We start from the raw sequence: 12558 nt of genomic DNA, 5'->3' as shown, positions 1-12558 counted from the left end.
TGCCAGTCGGTCAGTTGGGTGAGGGGGTACTCGGAGGCCCGCCGGGAGCAGACGGTCGACCGGGGATGGGGGGCGTACGCGGGCGGGCGCCGGGAGAAGACGGCCCGTCCGGGGTCGAATCTCGGCCTGTGTTTTCGGAGCCGGCCGGGCATCACGCTCCCTCCTTGGATGGACAACATTCGTAGTTGACACTTTGTGTCATTTTATCCGAGCGGGCGGGCGCCTCGAGAGGCGGACCGTCCGGGGCGACTCTCGGCCTGTGTTTTCGGAGCCGGCCGGGCCTCACGCTCCCTCCTTGGATGGACAACATTCGTAGTTGACACTTTGTGTCATTTTATCCGAGCGGGCGGGCGCCGCGAGGCGGACCGTCCGGGGCGACTCTCGGCCTGTGTTTTCGGAGCCGGCCGGGCATCACGCTCCCTCCTTGGATGGACAACATTCGTAGTTGACACTTTGTGTCATTTTATCCGAGCGGGCGGGCGCCTCGAGAGGCGGACCGTCCGGGGCGACTCTCGGCCTGTGTTTTCGGAGCCGGCCGGGCCTCACGCTCCCTCCTTGGATGGACAACATTCGTAGTTGACACTTTGTGTCATTTTATCCGAGCAGACGGGCGCCGCGAGGCGGACCGTCCGGGGCGACTCTCGGCCTGTGTTTTCGGAGCCGGCCGGGCATCACGCTCCCTCCTTGGATGGACAACATTCGTAGTTGACACTTTGTGTCATTTTATCCGAGCGGGCGGGCGCCTCGAGAGGCGGACCGTCCGGGGCGACTCTCGGCCTGTGTTTTCGGAGCCGGCCGGGCCTCACGCTCCCTCCTTGGATGGACAACATTCGTAGTTGACACTTTGTGTCATTTTATCCGAGCGGGCGGGCGCCGCGAGGCGGACCGTCCGGGGCGACTCTCGGCCTGTGTTTAAGGAGCCGGCCGGGCATCACGCTCCTTCCTTGGATGGACAACATTCGCAGTTGACACTTTGTGTCATTTTATCCGAGCAGACGGGCGCCGCGAGGCGGACCGTCCGGGGCGACTCTCGGCCTGTGTTTAAGGAGCCGGCCGGGCATCACGCTCCCTCCTTGGATGGACAACATTCGTAGTTGACACTTTGTGTCATTTTATCCGAGCAGACGGGCGCCGCGAGGCGACCGTCCGGGGCGACTCTCGGCCTGTGTTTAAGGAGCCGGCCGGGCATCACGCTCCTTCCTTGGATGGACAACATTCGTAGTTGACACTTTGTGTCATTTTATCCGAGCGGGCGGGCGCCGCGAGGCGGACCGTCCGGGGCGACTCTCGGCCTGTGTTTAAGGAGCCGGCCGGGCATCACGCTCCTTCCTTGGATGGACAACATTCGCAGTTGACACTTTGTGTCATTTTATCCGAGCAGACGGGCGCCGCGAGGCGGACCGTCCGGGGCGACTCTCGGCCTGTGTTTTCGGAGCCGGCCGGGCATCACGCTCCCTCCTTGGATGGACAACATTCGTAGTTGACACTTTGTGTCATTTTATCCGAGCAGACGGGCGCCGCGAGGCGGACCGTCCGGGGCGACTCTCGGCCTGTGTTTAAGGAGCCGGCCGGGCATCACGCTCCTTCCTTGGATGGACAACATTCGCAGTTGACACTTTGTGTCATTTTATCCGAGCAGACGGGCGCCGCGAGGCGGACCGTCCGGGGCGACTCTCGGCCTGTGTTTTCGGAGCCGGCCGGGCATCACGCTCCCTCCTTGGATGGACAACATTCGTAGTTGACACTTTGTGTCATTTTATCCGAGCAGACGGGCGCCGCGAGGCGGACCGTCCGGGGCGACTCTCGGCCTGTGTTTAAGGAGCCGGCCGGGCATCACGCTCCTTCCTTGGATGGACAACATTCGCAGTTGACACTTTGTGTCATTTTGTTCGGCCTGTGTTTAAGGAGGCGGCCGTCCTCCACTCGGTCCGTGTTTAAGGAGCGACACTCGCGCTCCGGTTCGGCCTGTATTTAGGGAGGCGGCCGTCCTCCGCTTGGTCTGTGTTAAGGGCGACACTCGGTCCATGTTTGAGGAGCCTGGCCCTGACGCTCCTCTCCGGCCTGTGTTTAAGGAGGCGGCCGTCCTCCCCTTGGTCCGTGTTAAGGGCGACACTCGGTCCATGTTTGAGGAGCCTGGCCCTGACGCTCCTCTCCGGCCTGTGTTTAAGGAGGCGGCCGTCCTCCCCTTGGTCCGTGTTAAGGGCGACACTCGGTCCATGTTTGAGGAGCCTGGCCCTGACGCTCCTCTCCGGCCTGTGTTTAAGGAGGCGGCCGTCCTCCCCTTGGTCTGTGTTAAGGGCGACACTCGGTCCATGTTTGAGGAGCCTGGCCCTGACGCTCCTCTCCGGCCTGTGTTTAAGGAGGCGGCCGTCCTCCCCTTGGTCTGTGTTAAGGGCGACACTCGGTCCATGTTTGAGGAGCCTGGCCCTGACGCTCCTCTCCGGCCTGTGTTTAAGGAGGCGGCCGTCCTCCCCTTGGTCCGTGTTAAGGGCGACACTCGGTCCATGTTTGAGGAGCCTGGCCCTGACGCTCCTCTCCGGCCTGTGTTTAAGGAGGCGGCCGTCCTCCCCTTGGTCCGTGTTAAGGGCGACACTCGGTCCATGTTTGAGGAGCCTGGCCCTGACGCTCCTCTCCGGCCTGTGTTTAAGGAGGCGGCCGTCCTCCGCTTGGTCTGTGTTAAGGGCGACACTCGGTCCGTGTTTAAGGAGCCGGCCCTGACGCTCCTCTTCGGCCTGTGTTTAAGGAGGCGGCCGTCCTCCACTTCCTTCCATGCACCACCACATTCGCAGTTGACACTTTGCCATTTTTTCAGAGAGGTGACACTTAGTCGTTTTTTCGAAAGTTGACACTTAGTCGTTTTTTCGAAAGTTGACACTTTGCCGTTTTTTCAGAGAGGCGACACTTAGTCGTTTTTTCGAAAGTTGACACTTAGCCGTTTTTTCGAAAGTTGACACTTAGCCGTTTTTTCGAAAGTTGACACTTAGCCGTTTTTTCGAAAGTTGACACTTAGTCACTTTTTCGCCACAGTGACACCTCCAGCGCGTGCCACGGCGCTTTTCAGGTCTTCTATCCGACCTTGTGCTGTCGAGGACGGCGTGTCCGACGCCGTGGGGAGACCAGCACCATCTCCTCCATACTCGTAAACGGGGTGCTTTGGAAAACGGGGGGAAAGTCGATGAGTACACTAACTACTGGGACCATTTCATTGTACTCTGGCGCACCTGAAGACCAAAAAAGGTACTGCACCTTAGCCCGGGTACCTCACCCCCTGGTACCTCGAGGAGAACTTAGAAAAATTTCGACAAATTTTTGGTGAGCTCCAGGGAGAGAGGCTGATTTTTCGCTTTTTGAGGCCGACCGCCGAACCGGCGCGGGGCGGACTCACAAGCCCCGCAGAGCCGTGGGCACTTAGTCGTTTTTTCAGAGAGGCGACACTTAGTCGTTTTTTCAGAGGCGACACTTAGTCGTTTTTTCGAAAGTTGACACTTAGCCGTTTTTTCGAAAGTCGACACTTAGCCGTTTTTTTGGAAAGTTGACACTTAGTCGTTTTTTCGAAAGTTGACACTTAGTCGTTTTTTCGCCACAATTGGCTCTGAGCTCCAGGGGGAGAGCCTGGTTTTGCCTTATTTCAGGCCGGCTGGGGAACCGGCGCGGGTCGGATGCACGAGCCCGGCAGAGCCGTGGGCACTTAGAAAATTTTCGCCGATTAAGCTGGGACCTCCAGGCGGAGACCGGCATTCCTCGTCCTCGGGGTTCGACCCAGGAACCGGCGCTGGGCAGACGCCGTAGCCACGCAGAGCCGTGGGCACTTAGAAAATATTCGCCAAGTTGGCTCTGAGCTCCAGGCGGAGAGGCTGGTTTTGCCTTATATCAGGCCGGCTGGGGAACCGGCGCGGGTCGGATGCACGAGCCCGCAGAGCCGTGGGCACTTTGCCATTTTCTCAGAGTCGACACTTAGTCGTTTTTTCAGAGAGGCGACACTCTGTCGTTTTTTCGAAAGTTGACACTTTGCCGTTTTTTCAGAGAGGCGACACTTAGCCGTTTTTTCAGAGATGTGACACTTAGCCGTTTTTTCAGAGATGTGACACTTAGCCGTTTTTTCAGAGATGTGACACTTTGCCGTTTTTTCGAAAGTTGACACTTAGCCGTTTTTTCGAAAGTCGACACTTAGCCGTTTTTTCAGAGATGTGACACTTTGCCGTTTTTTCGAAAGTTGACACTTAGCCGTTTTTTCGAAAGTTGACACTTAGTCGTTTTTTCACAGATGTGACACTTAGAAACTTTTTGCCAAGTTGGCTGTGAGCTCCAGGAGGAGACCGTTATTTTTCGTCATTCGAGGCCGACTGCGGAACCGGCGCTGGGCGGACGCCAAAGCTCGGCAGGGCCGTGGGCACTTAGAAACTTTTTGCCAAGTTGGCTGTGAGCTCCAGGAGGAGACCGTTATTTTTCGTCATTCGAGGCCGACTGCGGAACCGGCGCTGGGCGGACGCCAAAGCTCGGCAGGGCCGTGGGCACTTAGAAACTTTTTGCCAAGTTGGCTGTGAGCTCCAGGAGGAGACCGTCATTTTTCGTCATTCGAGGCCGACTGCGGCACCGGCGCTGAGCGGACGCCAAAGCTCGGCAGGGCCGTGGGCACTTAGAAACTTTTTGCCAAGTTGGCTGTGAGCTCCAGGAGGAGACCGTTATTTTTCGTCATTCGAGGCCGACTGCGGAACCGGCGCTGGGCGGACGCCAAAGCTCGGCAGGGCCGTGGGCACTTAGAAACTTTTTGCCAAGTTGGCTGTGAGCTCCAGGAGGAGACCGTCATTTTTCGTCATTCGAGGCCGACTGCGGAACCGGCGCTGGGCGGATGCCAAAGCTCGGCAGGGCCGTGGGCACTTAGAAACTTTTTGCCAAGTTGGCTGTGAGCTCCAGGAGGAGACCGTTATTTTTCGTCATTCGAGGCCGACTGCGGAACCGGCGCTGGGCGGACGCCAAAGCTCGGCAGGGCCGTGGGCACTTAGAAACTTTTTGCCAAGTTGGCTGTGAGCTCCAGGAGGAGACCGTTATTTTTCGTCATTCGAGGCCGACTGCGGAACCGGCGCTGGGCGGATGCCAAAGCTCGGCAGGGCCGTGGGCACTTAGAAACTTTTTGCCAAGTTGGCTGTGAGCTCCAGGAGGAGACCGTCATTTTTCGTCATTCGAGGCCGACTGCGGCACCGGCGCTGAGCGGACGCCAAAGCTCGGCAGGGCCGTGGGCACTTAGAAACTTTTTGCCAAGTTGGCTGTGAGCTCCAGGAGGAGACCGTTATTTTTCGTCATTCGAGGCCGACTGCGGAACCGGCGCTGGGCGGACGCCAAAGCTCGGCAGGGCCGTGGGCACTTAGAAACTTTTTGCCAAGTTGGCTGTGAGCTCCAGGAGGAGACCGTTATTTTTCGTCATTCGAGGCCGACTGCGGAACCGGCGCTGGGCGGACGCCAAAGCTCGGCAGGGCCGTGGGCACTTAGAAACTTTTTGCCAAGTTGGCTGTGAGCTCCAGGAGGAGACCGTCATTTTTCGTCATTCGAGGCCGACTGCGGAACCGGCGCTGAGCGGACGCCAAAGCTCGGCAGGGCCGTGGGCACTTAGAAACTTTTTGCCAAGTTGGCTGTGAGCTCCAGGAGGAGACCGTTATTTTTCGTCATTCGAGGCCGACTGCGGAACCGGCGCTGGGCGGACGCCAAAGCTCGGCAGGGCCGTGGGCACTTAGAAACTTTTTGCCAAGTTGGCTGTGAGCTCCAGGAGGAGACCGTTATTTTTCGTCATTCGAGGCCGACTGCGGAACCGGCGCTGGGCGGACGCCAAAGCTCGGCAGGGCCGTGGGCACTTAGAAACTTTTTGCCAAGTTGGCTGTGAGCTCCAGGAGGAGACCGTTATTTTTCGTCATTCGAGGCCGACTGCGGAACCGGCGCTGGGCGGACGCCAAAGCTCGGCAGGGCCGTGGGCACTTAGAAACTTTTTGCCAAGTTGGCTGTGAGCTCCAGGAGGAGACCGTCATTTTTCGTCATTCGAGGCCGACTGCGGCACCGGCGCTGAGCGGACGCCAAAGCTCGGCAGGGCCGTGGGCACTTAGAAACTTTTTGCCAAGTTGGCTGTGAGCTCCAGGAGGAGACCGTTATTTTTCGTCATTCGAGGCCGACTGCGGAACCGGCGCTGGGCGGACGCCAAAGCTCGGCAGGGCCGTGGGCACTTAGAAACTTTTTGCCAAGTTGGCTGTGAGCTCCAGGAGGAGACCGTCATTTTTCGTCATTCGAGGCCGACTGCGGCACCGGCGCTGAGCGGACGCCAAAGCTCGGCAGGGCCGTGGGCACTTAGAAACTTTTTGCCAAGTTGGCTGTGAGCTCCAGGAGGAGACCGTTATTTTTCGTCATTCGAGGCCGACTGCGGAACCGGCGCTGGGCGGACGCCAAAGCTCGGCAGGGCCGTGGGCACTTAGAAACTTTTTGCCAAGTTGGCTGTGAGCTCCAGGAGGAGACCGTCATTTTTCGTCATTCGAGGCCGACTGCGGCACCGGCGCTGAGCGGACGCCAAAGCTCGGCAGGGCCGTGGGCACTTTGCCACTTTTTCGCCACAATTGGCTGTGAGCTCCAGGAGGAGACCGTTATTTTTCGTCATTCTAGGCCGGTTGCAGAACCGGCGCGGCTCGGATGCACGAGCCCGCAGAGCCGTGGGCACTTAGAAAATTTTCAGAGAGGCGACACTTTGCCATTTTTTCAGAGAGGTGACACTTAGTCGTTTTTTCGAAAGTTGACACTTAGCCGTTTTTTCGAAAGTTGACACTTAGTCGTTTTTTCGAAAGTTGACACTTAGTCGTTTTTTCGCCAAAGTGCCCACCTCCAGCGCGTGCCACGGCGCTTTCCAGGTCTTCTATCCGACCTTGTGCTGTCGAGGACGGCGTGTCCGACGCCGTGGGGAGACCAGCACCATCTCCTCCATACTCGTAAACGAGGTGCTTTGGAAAACGGGGGGAAAGTCGATGAGTACACTGACTACTGGGACCATTTCATTGTACTCTGGCGCACCTGAAGACCAAAAAAGGTACTGCACCTTAGCCCGGGTACCTCACCCCCTGGTACCTCGAGGAGAACTTAGAAAAATTTCGACAAATTTTTGGTGAGCTTCAGGGAGAGAGGCTGATTTTTCGCTTTTTGAGGCCGACCGCCGAACCGGCGCGGGGCGGACTCACAAGCCCCGCAGAGCCGTGGGCACTTAGTCGTTTTTTCGAAAGTTGACACTTAGCCGTTTTTTCGAAAGTTGACACTTAGCCGTTTTTTCGAAAGTCGACACTTAGCCGTTTTTTCGAAAGTTGACACTTAGTCGTTTTTTCGCTGATTTTGCTGGGACCTCCAGGCGAGGACCGGCGTTTTTCGTCTTCCGGGTTCGACCCGGGAACCAGCGCCGAGCGGACACATTCGCTCGCAAGTGCCGTTGGCACTTAGAAAATTTTTCGTTTGTCATGAGCTCCGGGCGGAGACCGGCGTTTTTCGTCTTCCGGGTTCGACCCGGGAACCAGCGCCGAGCGGACACATTCGCTCGCAAGTGCCGTTGGCACTTAGAAAATTTTTCGTTTGTCATGAGCTCCGGGCGGAGACCGGCGTTTTTCGTCTTCCGGGTTCGACCCGGGAACCAGCGCCGAGCGGACACATTCGCTCGCTAGTGCCGTTGGCACTTAGAAAATTTTTCGTTTGTCATGAGCTCCGGGCGGAGACCGGCGTTTTTCGTCTTCCGGGTTCGACCCGGGAACCAGCGCCGAGCGGACACATTCGCTCGCTAGTGCCGTTGGCACTTAGAAAATTTTTCGTTTGTCATGAGCTCCGGGCGGAGAGCGGCGTTTTTCGTCTTCCGGGTTTGACCCGGGAACCAGCGCCGAGCGGACACATTCGCTCGCTAGTGCCGTTGGCACTTAGAACATTTTTCGTTTGTCATGAGCTCCGGGCGAGGACCGGCGTTTTTCGTCTTCCGGGTTCGACCCGGGAACCAGCGCCGAGCGGACACATTCGCTCGCTAGTGCCGTTGGCACTTAGAAAATTTTTCGTTTGTCATGAGCTCCGGGCGGAGAGCGGCGTTTTTCGTCTTCCGGGTTCGACCCGGGAACCAGCGCCGAGCGGACACATTCGCTCGCTAGTGCCGTTGGCACTTAGAAAATTTTTCGTTTGTCATGAGCTCCGGGCGGAGAGCGGCGTTTTTCGTCTTCCGGGTTCGACCCGGGAACCAGCGCCGAGCGGACACATTCGCTCGCTAGTGCCGTTGGCACTTAGAAAATTTTTCGTTTGTCATGAGCTCCGGGCGAGGACCGGCGTTTTTCGTCTTCCGGGTTCGACCCGGGAACCAGCGCCGAGCGGACACATTCGCTCGCTAGTGCCGTTGGCACTTAGAAAATTTTTCGTTTGTCATGAGCTCCGGGCGAGGACCGGCGTTTTTCGTCTTCCGGGTTCGACCCGGGAACCAGCGCCGAGCGGACACATTCGCTCGCTAGTGCCGTTGGCACTTAGAAAATTTTTCGTTTGTCATGAGCTCCGGGCGAGGACCGGCGTTTTTCGTCTTCCGGGTTCGACCCGGGAACCAGCGCCGAGCGGACACATTCGCTCGCTAGTGCCGTTGGCACTTAGAAAATTTTTCGTTTGTCATGAGCTCCGGGCGGAGACCGGCATTTTTCGTCATTCGAGGCCGACGGGGGAACCAGCCGGAGCGGACACGTTTGCTCGGAAGAGCCGTTGGCACTTAGAAAAAATTCCGTGTCTCGTGAGCTCCAGGGGGGACAGGCTGGTTTTATTCATCCGTAGCCGACATGGGAACCAGCGCGGAGCGGATTGGTGTTGCGCTGCCATATACCTCATCTCTCTCAGGAGTCCCCCCCTTATACGTGCCGATGGTGTTTTGGAAAACGGGGGGTAACTGGATGAGTACACTGACTAGGGGGACCAGTACACTAGCGAGTGGGACCAGTACACTGACTAGTGGGACCAACACACTATGAGCGCCTGGTACCTAAAATGGAAGTATAGAGGCCGAATTTCGGGCAAGATCACGCCGTGTTAGGCTTCCAGGACCTCGGCTAAGCAATTTTAACGGGTCGCCCGGTTCTTTTTTGATCCAGCCCGGTTCTTTTTTTATCCAGCCCGGTTCTTTTTACACTTCCAGCTGGAGCTCGGGAGCGGCTTTTTGCACAAGATCACGCCGTGTTAGGCTTCCAGGACCTCGGCTAAGCAATTTTAACGGGTTGCCCGGTTCTTTTTTGAACCAGCCCGGTTCTTTTTTTATCCAGCCCGGTTCTTTTTACACTTCCAGCTGGAGCTCGGGAGCGGCTTTTTGCACAAGAACACGCCGTGTTAGGCTTCCAGGACCTCGGCTAAGCAATTTTAACGGGTCGCCCGGTTCTTTTTTGATCCAGCCCGGTTCTTTTTTTTATCCAGCCTGGTTCTTTTTACACTTCCAGCTGGAGCTCGGGAGCGGCTTTTTGCACAAGAACACGCCGTGTTAGGCTTCCAGGACCTCGGCTAAGCAATTTTAACGGGTCGCCCGGTTCTTTTTTGATCCAGCCCGGTTCTTTTTTTTATCCAGCCTGGTTCTTTTTACACTTCCAGCTGGAGCTCGGGAGCGGCTTTTTGCACAAGAACACGCCGTGTTAGGCTTCCAGGACCTCGGCTAAGCAATTTTAACGGGTCGCCCGGTTCTTTTTTGATCCAGCCCGGTTCTTTTTTTTATCCAGCCTGGTTCTTTTTACACTTCCAGCTGGAGCTCGGGAGCGGCTTTTTGCACAAGATCACGCCGTGTTAGGCTTCCAGGACCTCGGCTAAGCAATTTTAACGGGTCGCCCGGTTCTTTTTTGATCCAGCCCGGTTCTTTTTTTATCCAGCCCGGTTCTTTTTACACTTCCAGCTGGAGCTCGGGAGCGGCTTTTTGCACAAGATCACGCCGTGTTAGGCTTCCAGGACCTCGGCTAAGCAATTTTAACGGGTCGCCCGGTTCTTTTTTGATCCAGCCCGGTTCTTTTTTTTTATCCAGCCCGGTTCTTTTCACACTTCCAGCTGGAGCTCGGCAGCGGCTTTTTGCACAAGATCACGCCGTGTTAGGCTTCCAGGACCTCGGCTAAGCAATTTTAACGGGTCGCCCGGTTCTTTTTTGATCCAGCCCGGTTCTTTTTTTTATCCAGCCCGGTTCTTTTTACACTTCCAGCTGGAGCTCGGGAGCGGCTTTTTGCACAAGATCACGCCGGGTTAGGCTTCCAGGACCTCGGCTAAGCAATTTTAACGGGTCGCCCGGTTCTTTTTTGATCCAGCCCGGTTCTTTTTTTTATCCAGCCTGGTTCTTTTTACACTTCCAGCTGGAGCTCGGGAGCGGCTATTTGCACAAGATCACGCCGTGTTAGGCTTCCAGGACCTCGGCTAAGCAATTTTAACGGGTCGCCCGGTTCTTTTTTGATCCAGCCCGGTTCTTTTTTTTATCCAGCCCGGTTCTTTTTACACTTCCAGCTGGAGCTCGGGAGCGGCTTTTTGCACAAGATCACGCCGGGTTAGGCTTCCAGGACCTCGGCTAAGCAATTTTAACGGGTCCCCCGGTTCTTTTTTGATCCAGCCCGGTTCTTTTTTTATCCAGCCCGGTTCTTTTTACACTTCCAGCTGGAGCTCGGGAGCGGCTTTTTGCACAAGATCACGCCGTGTTAGGCTTCCAGGACCTCGGCTAAGCAATTTTAACGGGTCGCCCGGTTCTTTTTTGATCCAGCCCGGTTCTTTTTTTTATCCAGCCCGGTTCTTTTTACACTTCCAGCTGGAGCTCGGGAGCGGCTTTTTGCACAAGATCACGCCGTGTTAGGCTTCCAGGACCTCGGCTAAGCAATTTTAACGGGTCGCCCGGTTCTTTTTTGATCCAGCCCGGTTCTTTTTTTTATCCAGCCCGGTTCTTTTTACACTTCCAGCTGGAGCTCGGGAGCGGCTTTTTGCACAAGATCACGCCGTGTTAGGCTTCCAGGACCTCGGCTAAGCAATTTTAACGGGTCCCCCGGTTCTTTTTTGATCCAGCCCGGTTCTTTTTTTTATCCAGCCTGGTTCTTTTTACACTTCCAGCTGGAGCTCGGGAGCGGCTTTTTGCACAAGATCACGCCGTGTTAGGCTTCCAGGACCTCGGCTAAGCAATTTTAACGGGTCGCCCGGTTCTTTTTTGATCCAGCCCGGTTCTTTTTTTTATCCAGCCCGGTTCTTTTTACACTTCCAGCTGGAGCTCGGGAGCGGCTTTTTGCACAAGATCACGCCGTGTTAGGCTTCCAGGACCTCGGCGAAGCAATTTTAACGGGTCGCCCGGTTCTTTTTTTTTATCCAGCCCGGTTCTTTTTCACTTCCAGCTGGAGCTCGGGAGCGGCTTTTTGCACAAGAACACGCCGTGTTAGGCTTCCAGGACCTCGGCTAAGCAATTTTAACGGGTCGCCCGGTTCTTTTTTGATCCAGCCCGGTTCTTTTTTTATCCAGCCCGGTTCTTTTTACACTTCCAGCTGGAGCTCGGGAGCGGCTTTTTGCACAAGATCACGCCGTGTTAGGCTTCCAGGACCTCGGCTAAGCAATTTTAACGGGTCGCCCGGTTCTTTTTTGATCCAGCCCGGTTCTTTTTTTTATCCAGCCTGGTTCTTTTTACACTTCCAGCTGGAGCTCGGGAGCGGCTTTTTGCACAAGATCACGCCGGGTTAGGCTTCCAGGACCTCGGCTAAGCACTTCTAACGGGTCGCCCGGTTCTTTTTTTGAACCAGCCCGGTTCTTTTTACACTTCCAGCTGGAGCTCAGCAGCGGCTTTTTGCACAAGATCACGCCGGGTTAGGGTTCCAGGACCTCGGCTAAGCACTTCTAACGGGTCGCCCGGTTCTTTTTTTGAACCAGCCCGGTTCTTTTTACACTTCCAGCTGGAGCTCAGCAGCGGCTTTTTGCACAAGATCACGCCGGGTTAGGGTTCCAGGACCTCGGCTAAGCAATTTTAACGGGCCGCCCGGTTCTTTTTTTGATCCAGCCCGGTTCTTTTTACACTTCCAGCTGGAGCTCAGCAGCGGCTTTTTGCACAAGATCACGCCGGGTTAGGCTTCCAGGACCTCGGCTAAGCACTTCTAACGGGTCGCCCGGTTCTTTTTTTGAACCAGCCCGGTTCTTTTTACACTTCCAGCTGGAGCTCAGCAGCGGCTTTTTGCACAAGATCACGCCGGGTTAGGGTTCCAGGACCTCGGCTAAGCAATTTTAACGGGCCGCCCGGTTCTTTTTTTGATCCAGCCCGGTTCTTTTTACACTTCCAGCTGGAGCTCAGCAGCGGCTTTTTGCACAAGATCACGCCGGGTTAGGCTTCCAGGACCTCGGCTAAGCAATTTTAACGGGTCGCCCGGTTCTTTTTTGATCCAGCCCGGTTCTTTTTTTTATCCAGCCCGGTTCTTTTCACACTTCCAGCTGGAGCTCGGCAGCGGCTATTTGCACAAGATCACGCCGGGTTAGGGTTCCAGGACCTCGGCTAAGCAATTTTAACGGGCCGCCCGGTTCTTTTTTTGATCCAGCCCGGTTCTTTTTACACTT

The sequence above is a fragment of the Syngnathus leptorhynchus genome, unplaced genomic scaffold (genome assembly GCF_054491065.1).
Source record: "Syngnathus leptorhynchus isolate UIUO unplaced genomic scaffold, UIUO_Slep HiC_scaffold_42, whole genome shotgun sequence".
Lineage (NCBI taxonomy): Eukaryota > Metazoa > Chordata > Actinopteri > Syngnathiformes > Syngnathidae > Syngnathus > Syngnathus leptorhynchus.
This window is presented reverse-complemented; position numbering follows the sequence as displayed.